At 43.1% G+C, this 19,203-nt stretch overlaps 1 long non-coding RNA gene across 1 annotated transcript in view; it reads left to right on the top strand.

Moving 5' to 3' along the window:
- The window catches only part of LOC143837356 (uncharacterized), a 57,439-nt gene extending 39,012 nt beyond the window's left edge, over window positions 1-18,427 (top strand). The window contains exons 2-3 of the long non-coding RNA XR_013230964.1: window positions 15,246-16,133; window positions 17,133-18,427. This is a non-coding gene — a long non-coding RNA (uncharacterized LOC143837356). The remainder of the gene's footprint in view (window positions 1-15,245; window positions 16,134-17,132) is intronic.
- The last annotated feature ends 776 nt before the right edge of the window (window positions 18,428-19,203 follow it).

Raw genomic sequence — 19,203 nt, 5'->3', positions numbered from 1 at the left:
TCTACACTTAACACTGAGGCTCTTGGAGCAGCTTGCTCAAATGTAGTGAGTTATACCCGCTCCTGGATATCACAGGGAAAAGGTAGTGTTACCGCAGATCAATCATAGACATTGCAAAGGGGAACACTAAAGCGCTAAATATCAAAATGGATATCAAAAACTTGTAGATGACTTTTTAAAATTCAGGGTCACTAGGGATAAAAAGCCCAGTGCAGATTCAGCCCAGGTTTCTGCAACAGACAATATCCTGCCAAAGGGATGATGTGACATTCTGGATCCTTTTGAAAGCAAACAGCCATTCAGTGCCTTGGTCATGATGGCTTTCTCAAAAAGTTCTTTTGGCAGAAGCTCCTCTGGTTTTCTGCCACCTTTCTCAGTGTGGATAGCACAGAATCCTCTCTTGAGATGTCAGCCTTCATTTTCTTTTTGTGATCGAGAAAATCCATTCTTCCTGGGGTGTTCTGTCCCTGGCCCCTGCTAGGCATTTTCTCCTGGCTTGAACAGTAGAGTTCAATTGGACTCCCCACCACCCTCATCTTTGAGAAGTGTGAAAGTCTGGGCTGGCAGAACATCCATTGACCGGATAGGGTCTGCAGGCCATATGTTTCCTTTCCTTGATTTAAAATAATAAATGACACAAGCCAAAGTACATGTATGTCTGCTTAAAATTCTTTGTGCATCACAAGACGTTTTTACTGGGGTATCATCCTTCTTGGAGATCCTGGCTGCAGTGCTATGTAAACATCCTGAGATTAATACAGTTTATTATTACTGATTGTTAGAGTGCTTCTCCATTTGGCTTCTTCCCACTCTGCTCTGGTAACATCTGAAGCCAGAGTTCACACTGGATGAGTGGATCATATGGAACACATCTCTATATCTTGGGTTGGATCCAGACTAATGTTTCCACTGGAGCATAGATGTCTTCCCATGGAGCACAATTATACCACCTCCCTCCTCCCATGGCATCCCCCAATGCTCCTCCAAATCTAGGTCCCATTGGCTCTCCAAGAATAGGATTTTGGGGTTGGGGGAGAATTTCAGGCTGCCATAGGAGGGGAGAAATGATAAAATAATTTCTGTGTGGTTGTATCCAAGATCACTCCGTTTCTTGACTTGGAACAAGAAACTACACAGATGCAGTGACAACTTTGCCCATGTATTTATCAACTCTGGGACTGTGGATAACAAAATAGGTGAAGCTGAAAGGGGACCGGAGGCCTAAGGATGGAGCTAGTTATGGGGTGTTTTCCTATCTCTTCCAGCAGTAGTCAATGATGTGTTGCAGGCAACAGGAAACACTGAACATCCAACTGCAATTCAGGGTCGCTGCTCTGAAACTGTGGAAGGAAAGAATCCCACATGGAGATGCTGTATTTGACAGCATGCCTTTGCAGTGTGTAGTTTCTTCCAATGTAAAAGTGCTAAACAAAATGAGTGCATGCCTTATGTTTGGTAATTTTTCTGATGCTGGAAAGTGATAGCTGCTCTTTAGAATTTGCACAAGCTACATAATGCAGGAATCATCTACAGGAGGGAATAAGAGTCCAAGGACGATTAGAAGCCATAGGCTAGACTTTTAAAATAGAGATAGAAGAGCTTTAAATTAACCATAATAGATATTGAGATACTATGACTTCCAACAGAGACAGCTATCGTTCCCACAAAACCCTGTTTATAAACAATTTTATTCTTCCCTATACCTTGCTGGTTTGGATTACCAATGGTAACTGTTTGCCACAAAACTGGTGTTGTTGATTCCATGATAGAGTAAGCCTTTTTTCTTTTTTTTGATATCAATCTCTATTGAAGTGACCTTCCTATTTCCATCCAGATAGCAGTAACAAAAAACTGTCCAAATTATCAGGGCTGAAAAATATCTAGTTTTCCCCCCTGCCCTAGCAATATTGTGCATAACATTCGATTGATATCTGTTTCAAGAAGTTAACTGAAATCTCACCAGGCAAAAGGGGCTTAGCCAGCATTTCCTTCTGTCATGCTTCCCCATGGAAATAGCATGAGTCCCGTCTGTCATCACGTGCCAGGTTCAGACTGGCTCTGGTTGACATTTGCTCCATCACGTCCTCCTGATATGTTTTTTCTATTTATACAGTTGTAGCGGACATTCTCTGTCACCTTTAATCCTGCCTGATAAAAAACGGATGAAGTCTCCCAGTGGCCTTGGATAATCTCACTGTTCAAGCTTATTTGAGCTGAGGTGCATCTTTCCATGGAATCTTGTGGGAACATTGCAAAAAAAACAAAACCAAGACCTCTCCCCTGCGATGAAAAGTCCAATCCTATGCCTGTTTACTTCATAGTAAGTCCCACTGAATTCATTTGTGTTCCTAACAAAGCATAAACAGGATGAGATATTGCTCTTTTCTTACAATTTCTCCTCCTGCATAGTGTCTTGCCTAATAACAATATCCACATTCAGGTAGACAAGTTTGTGTAAATATCTATTCACTAAAGTGAAGAAAGCAAACAAGAAATGGTGACTGGACCAGCAAACACTGAGCTTGACTCAGCCACAGTTAAATGTTTCGAACATATGACTCTGTGAATGTATATTCAGAAGTGAAAGATGTTCAAGGAGATTTATGAGTGTCTTTAACTTTCCCATTGAAAATACTGTGATTCAAAAGCACTAAAATGGGGCTGGATCATTCTGACTGGCAAACTGGCATTGTGGGTTTTTTGTTGTAGCACTATCTGAAGACAATTTTTAAAGCAAATGTTTTCGAATAAACTGTGGAAAAAATCTGAGCAGATAGCTAAAAATCTGATCCCAAGGAAGAATAAAATATTAACATAAAATTCACCCTGTATACAATTATGGATTTATATCCCCTGAAGAGCATTGTATTAAGGAAATATCAACCTGTTAATTATCTTTGGCCCCGAGAGATCCAACTTGCCTTGACCACAGCCAGGGCCTTTTTGGCTCTGGCTCCTGCCTGATAGGATAAGCTGCCAGTGAATATCCAGGTCCTGAAGGAGTTGGCAGGGTTTGTAAAATGGTGCTCTTCTACCAGGCCTACAGCTTAGGCCAGGGCAGTGCAGAATTACCTTGGGCCTTCCTACACATCTCACCCCTTATAGGCTTCCCCCACCCAATACCACCAAAATAGCTGGAAATTGCCAGAAAGATTATGACAATCCCAATGAAATGGCAGAGCATTTTATAATCAATCATTATTGTATTGTATTGTATTGTATTGTATTGTGTTGTGTTTTGTTGTATTGTATTGTATTGTATTGTATTGTATTGTATTGTATTGTATTGTATTGTATTGTATTGTATTGTATTATAGGCAAAGCCTGTTGTCTCCAAGAATACAACGGGCGCTAGAGCTTGGCAGTGGGAAGAGGAAGGGGAGGAGTTGCCCAGTCTGTAAGGGCATGGGGTTGAATGGTCTGGGAGGTTGTGGTGGCATGGTGGCAAATGAGGGTATGGGTGTGGAGATATGGGTGTCAAGAACCTGTGGTGTGGAATGTTCATTGAGTATGGGAGATGACTGACCTTTGGGAATTGTGGCATAGTGGTTAGAGATGGGCTTTCCAGAGCCATGTCTTCAGATATGTGAAGGGAAAATGAGACTGGAGACTCTTCTTAGAGGAAGATTACATGGCAACCAAAAAGGGCTGGCAAAGCCTGTCCAAGCCTCTGTTCTCATCCCCCTTGGCAGCCCTGCTGACCTCCTCTCCCTGCTGTGGTCAGGAGCAGACTGGAATCCAGACTGGGCTGGGTGAATGGAATTTTGGTCTGTCCTGGTGAGGGGCCAATAGGGAGGCGCTTCGCGCGCCTTCCCATTGGCTGCTTGGCCCTGGATGGACACTCGGAGGGCCCAATCAGGAGCCGCGAAGCCCTCTGAGTTTTTATCCTGGACAGGGCCCGCCCTAACTCCTCCCCAGGTGGCTTTACCCTTTTTTTTAACCGCAGGAGTGGTTAAAGATTATATTATATTATATTGACTTGGTTTTTTTTTTATAATTTTATTGTTTATTATTATATAAAGCATTTACAGAGAAGTTGTAAAGAAAAAGCGACCAGTTGATATGGTTTGCCATCTCTTTTAACATAGATATTTAGTTCTCATCACATATTATTCCTAGTCTAGAAGTTTTTACCATTTTTCTTAGCCAAGTGATTGTTAATACATATGAGATCTGTTATAGGAATACATTCTGTTATTATCTTAAATGATATTAGGTCAGTCTCCTTCATAAATTGGCCCTGACCCAAGAATTACTACTGTTGTCTTGTTAATGCCTATAAAATATGGTTTGTCATCCTCTTTTGGCATACATATTAACATACATATTCAATTCCCATCGCATATTAATCCTGATCTAGGAGTTATTACCATCTTTCTTAACAAAGTAGTTGTTGATACATAGGAGGGTATAATCTATTATAAGGATATATTCTATTATTGTCTTAAATGATATAAAGTCAGTTCCCTTCATATATTGGACCTGTCCTAAAGGTTGCTACTGCTATTTTTCTCCCAGGAAGCCAGGAGAATACGCCATTGTTCAGCTCATCTTTCAGGTGGTCGCAGAAAATGAAATTGTGTTTTTTTCCATAGTAGAGTGTTTCTGATTGTCCTTCTGTCAGGGCCAGAGAAATCTCTTACTTGATTCTTGCTTGTAATCGCCTTTGAGGGGACTCTGAATCCTTTGTCAATCTGGATCTCTTCCTCTGGTCGCACAGAAATATCTGCTGATAGCTTCCTAGTTGCTGTCGCTTTTGAATAGACTCTTTTTATTTTGCTGATCTTAGTCATTTCCTGCTCTGAATAGACTTCCAGGTTTTTGGTACTTTCCTTCTGTGAATCTGTTTTCCCAGGTTCTTTAAAGATACTTTGGGTTTTTACATCTCTGGCACTCTCTCCCTCCAGTTGATTAACTTCCAGACATTGAAGTTTCACTTGATTTACTGTTAGCTGAGCTGCGTCATCAGCTGGTCTCTCCGGACCTTGGGCTCCATCCAAAAGCTCCCCCTTAGTCCCACGAATTTCCTTTTCCAGCTTATTGACTGCTTTCAGTATCTCTGAGTTTCCTTTGCATAACAAATGGAAAAGCTGTGCCTTAGTTAATTCTTCCATAGTTCTAGGCAGTCACAAACTGTAAACAGAAAGTCTCGTAAGGTCTCGCGGGAGCACGAGCAATCCCAAATTATCAGTTTGTCGATCTCCGATCAAGTCAAATTCCCCCACTGAACCTTCACCCATAAATCTTCAAAGCACTCTCTTTGTTTGGTTAATGGGTATAATTAGCTGGGAGTCTCTCACTCGGGGAAAGAAGGAATTCGCTTGTGAATTGGTTGAGGGGGGGGGGGAGGGAAGAGCTTGTGGGAGAAGAGAGAGAAAAGCCAGAAAGCTTTCAATTCTTACTGTTGTAGGTTCCAGCTTCTGTCAGCTTCTGCTCCTGTCGATCTGGTAAATGATGGTCTGGGAAGAATGTGAGGTCGGCTGGTCGTTTCAAGCTTGTAAAGTTGTTTGCGACAAAGACGCCATCGTGACCTTGAGCACAAGCCGCTATTAATCCAGGGAGGTCTTGCTATCTCCCTACGGATCTGTAGGACCCTCAGGTCACCGTTCCCGGTTCCTGGGGCGACCGGTGAGCAGATTTGCATATCTGTTCAGGTCAGCCAGGTGCAGAAGCCCCTGACCCTCGGCATGGCTTAAGAGCTGAACAGAAGTCCAGCTTTCTTTATGGCGCCATCTTCAGTTCCTCATATTGACTTGGTTTTAATCAATAAGTATTGTTGTGAACCACCTGAGCTGCTCATGGGAAGGGTGTGGCACTGAAATCCAATTATAAAAAATAATAAAATAATGCATCTGTTTAAGGATCCCTTACTGAATTTTAGCCTTTACAAAATAGTCCCATAAAAACGGATGTTGTTTCTAGTCCACATATAACGAAAGGAAGTAGCATAAAGAAACATGTTAATGTTGACTGGAAGCTATATTGGGGAAAGGGGATTTATCCAATGGATGCCATAGCCTGAAGGAGGAGCAACAGCCAGAGCAGCCATCACGGCTTCTCTCTCAGTTATAAAAATGGAGCAGAGTTCAGCTGAACAGTTCCCTGCAGGGATTGATAACATCAGACTGCTAAAGAGAAGTTCAGTGTCCTGTTTCCTGGGGAGGTGTTTATATTAAGGTGTTCATCTTTATCTGCATATAGAGGTCTTTTATAGCATGTTGGAGATGGAAACCTGAGACCTTCTACATATAACAAGGCATGGTCCCACCTCTCTCTTGTAGCTATCATAGCTTGGGGAAAATAAATCTAGAGCAGCAGTGGTGGAAGACTTTCAGAACTGGGGAGAAGACACAAACTATGGATTGGATTCAACCAGATTTTTCACTGGTAAAATGGATGAGAAATAAGCAGGGAAACTGGTCAAGACTGAATGAAAAATCTGCCTGGGTCCTGCCTAGCAGCTACTGTGTGTCTTTGTGTTGTTTTTTGTAAGCCATCTTGAAGGTTATGTATGGTGGACAGGTGTGGTCAAAAATCAAATACACACGTGATATTGACAAAAAGGGATACTCCTTTAAGGGAAAGCCTATGGATCCCCTGCAACATAGAACCTGTCTTGGGCAATAAACCATTCATATGGAAAAGGCCCAATTTAATATAACTAGTTTTATTGCTGATCTTAGGGCACCATGCCTAAGCATACTTAGAATGGAATACTGTTATTCCAATACTAATTGCTTCAAGTTATAATTGTTTGTTGTAACCTAGTGGTCTTGGACAAGACAAATCACTGCAATACTCTATCTACATCCTCAAACAACAGCCACTGCTGCCAAATTTTTTCCTACAGCCAAAGTAAGCCTGAAATCAGTGTTAGGTACTGAAAAAATCTGGAGAGGAGAGAAATGCATCAGAATGTATCACCTGCTGTATCCAGAGATCTTTCAGAGGGGCCATAAACACACAATTAAAAAACATGTGACATAAATTTTTAATCATGCTGGATCCACAGCGGCATAATCTATCTGAGTAGGCTACTCCTCAGAAGCTATCCAGCAAAACAGTGGAAGGGGAAAGCCCTTAACCTAGCATAGAGAACAGCCCTCTGATATTTAGGAATAGTCAATCAAAAACAGAATGGAAGAGTAGAAGGGAGCACAGTGCCAAAAAATATCCCCAGAAAAGGCTGTCTGGTGACACCTTCAGTGTCACCTTCAGTGACACTTTCAGTGTTGTATCTAGGGAAATTTTAAAGGCCTGAGGGCCAATGGATAACAGAAATGAAGGGTGAAGCCCTGAAATATTGAGTTTGGATTCAATATTCGATCTCTGTTGCAAAAGATAACAAAAGAAAAAAGAAACCTAGAAAGAAACCTAGAAGAAAAAAGAAACCTAGAAAACAAAACCTAATAAACAAAACCTTCAAGGAAAGGTGGAAAGCCTAGCTCGCCATTCTTCTGACCCAAGATCCATTTCCAATAGGAGAACCAAAGCGGCAACACAGTGGGAAGTTCTATTACTTTTCAGACAAAAAGCCTCCAAAGGTTAATTAAAAGAAAAAAAAAGGGGGGGGGGGGTAAGGGAGGAAGGATGACCCGGGAAACTACAGACCAGTGAGTCTGATCTCTGTTGTGGGGAAGATAATGGAGCAGATATTAAAGGGAGCGATCTGCAAACATCTGGAGGACAATTTGGTGATCCAAGGAAGTCAGCATGGATTTGTCTCCAACAGGTCCTGCCAGACCAACCTGGTTGATCAATGGTGTTTCATCAGACTGGAGGGAGGTGAGTAGCGGGGTACCTCAGGGCTCGGTGCTTGGTCCAGTACTTTTTAACATATTTATTAATGATCTAAGAGCCTCTTGTGGCGCAGTGTGGTAAGGCAGCAGAAATGCTCTTTGAAGCCCATGGGGCTGGGAGTTCAATCCCAGCAGCCGGCTCAAGGTTGACTCAGGCTTCCATCCTTCCGAGGTCGGTGAAATGAGTACCCAGCTTCCTGGGAGGTAAACGGTAATGACTGGGGAAGGAACTGGCAAACCACCCCATATTGAGTCTGTCATGAAAACGCTAGAGGGCGTCACCCCAAGGGGTCAGACATGACCCGGTGTTTGCACAAGGGATACCTTTACCTTTATTAATGATCTAGATGAGGAGGTGGAAGGACTACTCATCAAGTTTGCAGATGACACCAAATTAGGAGGACTGGAAAATACTCCAGAAGACAGAGACAGAGTTCAACGAGTTCTGAACACAATGGAAAAATGTGCAAATGAGAACAAGATGCAATTTAATAAAGATAAGCGTAAACTTCTGCATCTGGGTCAGAAAAATGAAAAGCATGCCTACTGGATGGGGGATACGCTTCTAGGTAATACTGTGTGTGAACGAGACTTTGGGGTACTTGTGGATTGTAAACTAAACATGAGCAGGCAGTGTGATGCAGCGGTAAAAAAGGCGAATGCCATTTTGGGCTGTATCAGCAGGGGCATCCCATCAAAATCACAAGATGTCATAGTCCCATTGTATACGGCACTGGTCAGACCACACCTGGAGTACTGTGTGCAGTTCTGGAAGCCTCACTTCAAGCAGGACGTAGATAAAATTGAAAGGGTACAGAGGAGAGCGACGAAGATGATCTGGGGCCAAGGGACCAAGCCCTAAGAAGATAGGTTGAGAGACTTGGGAATGTTCAGCCTGTAGAAAAGGAGGTTGAGAGGGGACATGATAGCCCTCTTTAAGTATTTGAAAGGTTGTCACTTGGAGGAGGGCAGTATGCTGTTTCCGTTGGCTGCAGAGGAAAGGACGCGCAGTAATGGGTTTAAACTACAAGTACAACGATATAGGCTAGATATCAGGAAAAAAGTTTCACAGTCAGAGTAGTTCAGCAGTGGAATAGGCTGCCTAAGGAGGTGGTGAGCTCCCCCTCACTGGCAGTCTTCAAGCAAAGGTTGGATACACACTTTTCTTGGATGCTTCAGGATGCTTAGGGCTGATCCTGCGTTGAGCAGATGGTTGGACTAGATGGCTTGTATGGCCCCTTCCAACTCTATGATTCTATGATTCTATTGCCACACACAGCTTTCAATTTTTAAAATTTCTATGCATATATGATTCAGTGTATATGCATAACAACACATAAGTAATACTTTTTTTAAAATTTGGACATCGCGGGAACATAAACACCAACCGGATATGCCTAGATGGGATTGGTCACCTAGAGTGATTGACATGCCAATGAGAGGTGCATTCAAGGCACAGCTGAGGAGGGGAAGATGCATGAAACAGTGGCTGAAAAAGGCATGACAGCATGAAGGTGTCAGGAAAGGACAGGAGGTCTGACATACTATTGGGTGATTGGGATCAGAATACATGTCGCTATTTTGACTGATATGCAGAAATGACCTTACTGTTAAACAGGCTTTTGAAATGAGGGACTTTTCTTCATTTTCATGAACGTGCAGAAATAAGAGCAGTATGTGCACCATAACCTGAAATCTTCCGGAGCATGTTCAGCGTATGTACCAACTGCCTGCAGATTTCTTCCACAAAAGACTTCCTTTGAAAGATTCAAGGATAAAATCCTCTCTATTTGTTCAGGGAAAGAAAATATTTTGTATGATAGGTTACAGATTTTGAAGAAGGTAGGTTGAGAATTATTTCTCCCCTGTTTATCCAATTCTTTCTATTTTATTCCTCTGTTCTGGAATTTCTTGTTGTGTTTGTTCCTTCCTTCCAGTTTAACTATGAGCATGCACTGATGCCTGCAGGTTTTAGTTCCTTCTGTTCATTTGCAACCATTTCTGTGTGTGTACATTGCAAAACTGCAAAAAAAAAAAAAAAGGAATGTATACACATGTGATTGCGTGTACAACTGCATCAAGGTTCTTTTGTAGACCATATCTTATTGACATTTACTCATACTGCTCTGCATTGGCAAAATGCCATGCAATCACATCAAGAATGCCTTTTTGCAGTGTTTGTCAAGGCACATGTGTGCATCATTAACAGTGCAGAACAAACTGGAAGGAACTGAAAGCGGTAGCAAATTATACATGTACAAACACGATGTTTGAAATTCAGAAATACATGGGACAATTCCTTGGTTCCACTTCAGAAGTAAGAGCAGGTAACTCAAAACCCCCAGATCCAAGGAGAATTTGGGCGAAGAGAGTTTCAGAAGCTTCCTTCGTTTTTTTAAGAAAGAGTAATAGGAGCTTATGTTTCAAACACCAGGTTTGCTTTACATAGTAGTTCAGTTCCAAACTGTCTTTGCCTGTGTCTCCCCCTCTTTCCCCTGCTTATGCAAGGAGTACTTGTGATATGTGGTTCTTCCACATATCCTTTCTTTCTGTTTCTTTTACACCACACACTTCTACTAATACAAAAAAGCTGCAGATCAAAAGCCTGATAGTTGACACCCACCGAAAACAAGAGACGAGGTTACTGGACTCAGCCCAAGAAAGCGAAGCTGATGAAAAGCCTCCAAGAAGAGAAAAGACTGATGGAAATCAAAGTTGGCTGCAAAATTTGAGTTTAAGAAGAGATGAAGAAGAAAAAATCCCTAGAAGTGGAAAGGGGTTGATGAAAACCAAGAGCTGCAGACTCGTGAAGAAGGAGGATCACAAGCTGACAGCTGCAGGCTTGAGTTTTATGTACAGAAATGCTGTAATGCTTTTAGAACTTAATAGAGGAAACCGCTGGCTGCAGGATCCAGCCCAAGAACAGTATGCAGAGGTGAAAACCCAGCCAAGGGAAACCGGCAGACATGGTGGGTTGGCCCTACAGTATGGGCTCTTTTGTCTCTGGTAACTGATTCCTAAAAGACTTGTTATTGCTGAGTCTGGACAACAGGGCAACAAGGAGGCACCATCCCTGTCCACAGAAGTACATGCCCAAAGAGTTCTGCTATAGAATGAAACCCTTGGAGGTGGTTCTGCACAGCCCTGGGTTTCTACTGTGTTTCTCCTCTCTGATAGCTCTAATACTCATTCTTCTCCCCCATCTATGCATGCTTGAGAGATGGAGCATGACCACTTCCAAGGCAAGGCTGTATGCACACGTAGGTTCATGGGGCCTGTGCATACTGACAGCAGCATCCAGACTGTGTGCTCCTCTGGGGAGGCCATAGCTCTCTCCACTCACAGAAGCAGTTCTGTTATATCCCATTAATTAACATCTCTGCCAGCTGAGTTGTTAGAGACAACTGTTTGAGATGCTGAAGCTACCAATAGCCCTGCACAGTCATCATTGTTACAGCACACCCCTGAAACAATATGTAGGCCAGCACTCAGAAACGCCAGTGGGTTTGCCCTGAGTTTCTTCAAAATTGTTCATTCATGAAAATGCAGCCTATGCAAAGAGATTGGCTGCCATTAACAATGTAGAGTTTAGACAGACACTGAATGGTCAGTTCTGGTAGGGGGGGGGGGGAATTAACTTTAACTGATTTGCAACTGGCTGAACTGTGTATTTGAACAACTACTTGTTCAGAGGTCAATGTGGTGGCTGTGTGAATATGTGCATGAGCAAAAAACTCACAGTACCAGACTGCGCTGCTTGAAAGGAACAGAACTGGCTTCAGAATACCCTGAAGCTGGACAGCTGCCAGAGCCTAGGGCTTTTGGCAATGTCCACTACTGCCACCCCAATCCATGCCCCTCCCTTGCCACCTGTCCTTGTGTTCTTCCTTGCCCATGCGCGTGTAAGTATTCCAATACCTGTGCTCCCAACTTTCCAGCAGGGCATGGGAGGGTTACACAGGAGCACTGCTCCTGGTGACCACAATCAGAGGACTACCAGCTATGTTCACCACCAGCAAGTAGTATTGGGGACTGAGCATGGATATTGTGCAAGCTGCAGTAAAAATAGATGCAGGGATGTCTTGCGAGCAGGTAGAATTTGAGAAGCATGCAGATGGGTGGGAGGAAAGGGAGGCATGAGGGATTACTGGTGGTAGGCATAAGGGAACTCCATAGCACTATCTGCCCAGGGTGTCCAAACATGGAACCAGAAATTGAAAGGAATGGGGTGAAGTAACCTGCTAAACAAGAGCCTCTTGTGGCGCAGAGTGGTAAGGCAGCCGTCTGAAAGCTTTGCCCATAAGGCTGGGAGTTCAATCCCAGCAGCCGGATCAAGGTTGACTCAGCCTTCCATCCTCCCGAGGTCGGTAAAATGAGTACCCAGCTTGCTGGGGGGTAAACGGTCATGACTGGGGAAGGCACTGGCAAACCACCCCGTATTGAGTCTGCCATGAAAACGCTAGAGGGCGTCACCCCAAGGGTCAGACATGACTCGGTGCTTGCACAGGGGATACCTTTACCTTTTTTTAACCTGCTAAACAATGGTAAATTGACCACAACTGGAAAACAGAGGCTATACAAGTATCCTTGAGCACTGGGCCCATTTTTGTCCTTCTGCTTATCATCCATGAACACCTCATACAGAAGACACCTCTATAGTTTTCTAAGTTTCAGATGACCTGTGTCTTGATGGTTGAATGTATCATAAATGGCATAAACTATGGAAACAAGATCCACAGTACTGCAGTGCCTAGAGCAGCCAGTAAAGCACACAGTCCATCTCAATGGGCCACTGGGCAGAGATGCAATGACTTACAGCTATTAAAAGTGCACTAAATTTTAAGAAAACAAATTCTATTTTGGCATTTTTTTAAACTAGCAAATTAAAGGTCTTGGTGTTGGTAGGAAATCTCATGTGCCATCTGGACATGACATAATGTCGATCCCCTCTAAAATTAATAATTCTACCTTCTGAAATAAAATGTCTCTTGTGTGCCAAAACATTGCATGATCTCAGGAACTAGCCAACTTTAATGGGGTGTCATTAATCTAAAATGAATGGGAGAATATATGGTCATACTACTGCATGTCCCCACAGAGCCATATAAAGAAAAGCATGTATCTGGGGAAGACAAAGAAATCCCACCCTATACGTCTCTTAGCTTTTGACATTCTGGTAACTTTCCAAATAGTGATTGTATTTGTATTTGCTCATTTTTCCATGTTAAAAAACGCTTTGCTTTTCTGTGCCTCATGTTATAAGTAATAGCTGCAGTATTTGAATTGGATTCTGGTTCCTAGTTTCCTGCAGTCCTGGATCCAGTTCTGTAATTGCTTGGTAATGAGTTTTTCAGCTCTCTGGCATTATCTGTATCATCCTGGACCTCTCAAAAATACTGGAATAAGTTTGCTGTTTGATCGTGTTAGAATGTGGACAAAAGTTCTCTCTGTGCATAGGTATCTGAAGAAGTGAGCAGTGACTCATGAAAGCTCATGCCCTACCACAAATTCTGTGAGTTTTCAAGGTGCTACTGGATTCTTGCTCTTTTCTACTGCTACAGACAGATTAATACAGCTACCCATCTATCTCTGTAGTTGTAGCTTTATTCTTTGTTTTCCCAGAGTAAATATTTCCTGGTTGAAGAATAATTCCTTCTGTCATTCTTCCGGTTTTTTAATGAATCCAAGAATTCATATGGTATTTTGGAAAGTCAGTGAATTACCCCTGAAAGCAGGAGTGTGTCTAACCCAGTCTTGGAAAAACTGTACTGCGTGGGTACAAAATATTTTGATGGTCCGAAATCCAAAATGTGGAAAGATTGATGAAGAATATAGAAGTCTCAAGAAGATCTTAAATCACAGAAAGCAGTGATATAACTAAATCTGTATAGTTGTATGTCGTTAGAACGCTCGACCCAAATGCTAATTATGTAGTTAGAATGCTCGACCCAAATCCTACCACTACCACCACAATATTAATTTTATATAATCAGATTTAAAACAATATGCACAAAAATTAATTTCTTATATAACACATTAATACATTTACGTTTTCAAATTAATTTAAAAGCTGCCATTATGACCAGTTTAAAATCTCACTGAGGGGACTAGTCAGTGTTGGATAGATTTCATTGGTTGGATGGTTTTCTCAAGCAGGGAGGTCAAAATCTGTTTGATATTAGTTCCAGGCCTCAGCTGCAGGCCTGGTGGAACAGCTCTGTCTTACAGGCCCTCTGGAACTGTTTCAAGTAGGCCCTGATCGCAATAAGGAGAACATTCTACCAGGCTGAGACCAGGGCTGATAAAGCCCTAGTCCTGGCAAAGGCCAGTTTTACCTCTTTGGGGCCAGTTTGTTTACTCCATCTCAGCACTCTTTGGGGGACATAGTGTTGGGACTCTTGGACTACACTTTGTCTGAGGTCCCTCCAAAAAAACAGAACTGCAGAGTAACAGTGTTTAGTAGGAAGGCAGTAATTAGTCAAGATCATCCTGCATTTTGATTCTGTCTTCTAGTGTGTTTGCTATGCCTCCCAGCTTAGTGTCACCTGCAGTTTTAATAAGTACCCCCTCTATTCCTTTACCCAAATCATTTATAAATAAGTTGAACAACACAGGGCCCAGGACAGATCCCTGAGCCACTCCACTCGTCACTCTTCTGCAAGAAGATGATGAACCATTTACAAGCACCCTTGGGATACAATCTGTCAACCAGTTCTCGAGCCACCTAACAGTAATAGGATCCATACCACATTTGATCAATAAGAATTTCATGTAGAACCTTATCAAAAGCCTTCCTCAAAAAAGAGAGATAAGGTCATGACTTGTTCTTGAGAAATCTATGCTGATGCTTAGTAATTATAGTCATCTGCTCTAGCTACTCAAGGACTGACTGATGATTTCTTGTAAAATTTTGCCAGTTATAGACATCAAGCTGACAGGTCTAAAATAGCAGACCCCTTGGTTGCCCCTGTCACTTTCTGTGAAATGAAGTTGTCAGTAAGACAAGTGAAAAATGTATTGGACTTTTCATTTTTAACAGAGCTGGTCTTCGAACCGATATCTGGGTAATTGAAATCTCTCATGACACTAGGTCCTGTCTCTCTGAGAATTTTGTAATCTGGTCTAGGATCACCTCATCCAAGTCCTCTGCCTGGCCTGGCAGTCTGCAGCAGACCCCCCAACATAATACCATTATTATTTCCTACTCCTTTTATTTTTAACCAAAGACTCTCAGCTCAGATGCTCAGACATATGTATTTCTCCAGAAGTATATATATTCTTAACATATAGTGCTACTCCTCCCCTTCTTTATTTGTCTGCCCATTTTAAATAAGTTGTACTCTCAATCCCACTATTCCAGTTGTGAGTATTATCCCACCAGGTTTCTGTAATTCCTACCAGATGATAGTCCCCTTCCTTTTGTCATGCCTGCACTCTCCATTCTAGAACCAGAAAATGCTCTGAAGACAAAGGATCTCTTGGAGGCACCAGGAGACCTGGTTGCCACAGACCAGGAGTTGCCTGCTCTCCTGGAGGATGAGGAGCCTGGTACTAGCCAGTGTGAGACTCAGCCCTTCTATGTGAAACCTTGGGACAAGACGCCAACCACCTCTAAAGACTCTCTGGAGGAACAGCACAAGTGGCCTCATGCTAAGACCTGAACTGCAGCATCAACAAAGGAGATCTACCTTGATGCCTGTCAGAAGATCAGCATGCCCATCAGCTCACTGTCCAAGTAGATGGGGCCCAGCTGCATCTCCTTCCCCTGATTAGGGTTAGGTCCATCTGCAAGTGCTTTGGATGAGAACTGCTCTACCCTGCTCTGTGTATTTCAGGAGGATCTTGCCTTAAGATGTTTCATGAGTGCAATGCATGCATTCCCTGCCTGTCTTCCCAGACAATTCCTTGTTCCAGTTCACTATGGTGAAGCTCTGCCTGCCTGACTCCTAGTACTTGACTTCAGCCTGACACTTGACTATGCTTCCAGATTCAGACACTTGACTTCAGTTCCAGACTACACTCCTGGCTCTAGACCAAGGTTTGGCTGCTGACTACGTCCCCAGCTTCTGACCAAAGTTTGGCTTTGACTGTTTCTCTGGTTCTTGACCGTGGCTTGGCTTGACTCTGCTCTCTACCCCACTTGCTGTGTGAACTGTCTCTTTGGTTCTTGACCTCCCAGACTGGACTCTCAACTCTGAATGCCCAAGATGGCAGTGACAGGGCTTCGGGAAAAATCCCCAATTATGCTCGACATTGCTGCCATCTCAGCCCTGGCCCAACCCAGGCCCTTGGAAGACCTGCGTTAAGGAAATGTGGATTCTTCTGCATTACTGGGTAAGCTACGGGTGTGGGGAGGGCTAGGTTGGGCTAGCCCAGTGCATACTTGGAGAAGCCAGGTTTTTGGCCCAGCTTGGCTTTTGGCCCAGCTCCTCCACCGACGTACGGTGTTCCTGCCAGTTCCGTGGCTCTGCAGCGTTCTTGCCAGCTCCGTGTTCCCATCTACAGTTATCACCATCGAACTAGGCTTTGAATGTATATCTCACTCCTCCATTGGACTTATTGTAAAGCTGGTGTCATTGGGAAAGGTCTGGGTTTTTGGACCATGGACCTTGCTAACGTGATGAGGCTCTTCTATCAGGAGATGTTTTGCATCTCATGAGGGTTGGGGAAAATGTCTTTGTGAAGAGTCTTGTGGACCTGGTGAAAAGGGCTTTACAATAAGTCCAATGGAGGAGTGAGACAAGTCTCAGCCTCAGGTCCATCACCAGTGATGCCAGTTCAATCCATTGCAGGAAGAAACAGACCCCTTCTGCAAACTCTGGAACATTTACAGAGCACCCCCGCCCTGCTTGATCCACAAGCCAAGAACCCTTTAGCTCTCATTCACTTGGCCTCAACCAGAGCTCCGCAGGGTCTGTCAGAGTTTTCTGTTCATGTTGAGTTACAAAAACAGGGAAATAACTCCTCCCAGCAGTATTTCAGCATAAAGAAACAGCTTGGGAGGGAAGGCAGTAGCCGCCTCTCTCCCAATGGCTATTTTTAAAAACTATTCCCCAGCGCTGGATCTGTGGGACCTGGACCCAATTTTCAAAAAGCATGTATATCTAGTCTGGTTTTTACTCCTTGACTCAGGATAGTTTTCCGATAGGGGCTTCCACATTTACATGCTCCAGATGCACCTCTAACCATCAATCTGGTCCTCAACCTCCTCCCCAACTATGTTCTATTATTTTATTGCAAGTCAGCAGTGTACATAAATAAGGATTAAATTCAGGCTGAATTTCTGCCATTGGAAATTTCCTGAAACTTTCCTGCCTCCCCTTCCCATTGCAGGCCACTGATCTCCTGGTAAGCAGAGGAACCTGAAAAACCAGATGAGGAAAGGAGAAATCAGTGGGCATTGCCACTCTAGTCTGGATCCCACCTGAAATGACAAAAGTTTTCAGTGCTGATTGTTGGGGGCGATGAATGATCAGAGCAATCACTGTATATAAGAGAGGTCTCACCACTATAAGTTTTGTCTCAGAGGAACTTCACTTGAAATCAAAATGGCCACTTTCTCTTCAGTTTGCAAAGGAAAAAGTGTGAAAAATAGAGAGTATAACAAAAACAGGCCACAGATGCCAAAACATGGCTAGGGTAGAGAAACAGTGTGATAATTGGAAGTCTCCATTTCCCAGAAAAAACATCTGTTACTTTGGGTGTATCAAAATGCGGATCATTTCCATGCTCCCTCTGTAGGATTCAGGAAACATGCTTTCTTTTCCTTACCAGAGGAGTTGGATTTCAAAGACAGGCCCTCATAGTCACAGGAAACGAGAACCTGAAATGCGTGCAGAATAGGATGCATAACTGTATGGAAAGTTGGCAGAGGGGATCAGATATCCAGTGATGATCCCTCCGAAATGTTCATTAATATTGATGACTTGCATCCTGCTTGAATGTGGGGTTATTCTGATCCAGGATGTTTGCAGCTGTATATTCACAGCTTGTGACTCTCCAAGACGGCATTCCTAACCTGGAACATGCCCTGGACTTTGGTAATGATTTAAAGCAACCCTTTCTTCTTTCTCTCTACCCTGCTGGTCCAGGGAATGCTGCCAAAGACAGATCTGGTTTTAGGGCTCCCTGCACCGGCCTACAGTTTGAGCTGTGAGAGTAATACCATACATTCTGAGTATTTCCTTTGATCTCAACAAGGCAAAACTGGGGCTGTAATGATGGGGGAAGTTATGCCTCCGTTTGTGACTCGCTATGAACCCGGCAGTGCAGCCAGACCAACTTCTAAAATAGAGCACCCTTCTTTCCATGCCCTCTAGTGGCTTCACCCTTTAAATCACCTCCTTAAGCTCTGCAGTTTTTGTCTGCTTCTTGTAAAAACATGGCCTGAGCTACTGGTTTAGCTGCTCTGATGTCACAATAAAAACAAAACAAAGAATGACCTGTCAGTTTTGACTTAAGACTTGGCTTGGTAATACATCATTGGAATAAAGGGTTTTGCCATTGTCAGTAGCTATTTTCGTCTTCCTCTGATGTCACAACAAGGCTTGAGCAGTCCTGCTTGTGGAAGATGGGCTGCAATGCCCTTCCCTTTGAAGCTTGCCTGGCGCCTACACTACTCTTTAAAACACCAGGCCAAAATGCTTCCTTTTACTCACACTTTTATTAATTAAAGGCTTGATCTCTTAACACTGTTTTATGGTTTATTTTACAGCCTGAAAACTGTATAGCTCATTTTAAGCTTTTTGGTATTTTGTTTTTTATGCCCTGACTGGGTTGTAATTAACAATACTCAAGGGATTTTGTTGTTATGTTCTTAACAACACTTGCAGAGTTGTGATGCTATATTTTGTAAGCTGCCATAGGCAGATTCCCAGAAGAAGTAACAAAGAATGTTCATAGTTAATGAATTAATTATCTACCTTTGAAGGTTCCCATGTTGGAATTCAGGTCTGGCCTTCTTAAAACCTTAACAGCAAAAGAGTGTGCATGTGTGATGTTTCAACTACAGCCCTTGAGGATTAGACCAAATCTTAGGTCCTGGGGTGTGTGTTCCCCTTTCATCTGCATTCTTGACTTTCCCGTCTGCTTGTCAAGACAGTGTTGACAAGATGTCCCGCTTATCTGCCAAAGATAACCATGGTTGATCCAACACATCTTGAATATCTGAAACTCCCTTATGGACAATTGGTTCATCTAACTCCCAGTCCCAGGCAAAGAAAGGCATTCTACCGACCTGCTACTCTGGCTCTTTTAATAGGAGATGTTGGGACTTTCAGCATGCAAAGCATGAGCTTCTCCACTAGGACCCTTCTGAAAGTCTTGTCCACTTCTTTCAGTTTATTTGGAACACTGTGATGTCAACACTCGGTGATTTCCCAACATCTCCCTTGAGAGCCAGTAT

This window comes from Paroedura picta, chromosome 1, assembly GCF_049243985.1.
Source record: "Paroedura picta isolate Pp20150507F chromosome 1, Ppicta_v3.0, whole genome shotgun sequence".
NCBI classification, from domain to species: domain Eukaryota; kingdom Metazoa; phylum Chordata; class Lepidosauria; order Squamata; family Gekkonidae; genus Paroedura; species Paroedura picta.
The sequence above is the reverse complement of the archived record's forward strand: the minus strand, read 5'-3'. Positions and strand labels throughout refer to the sequence as shown.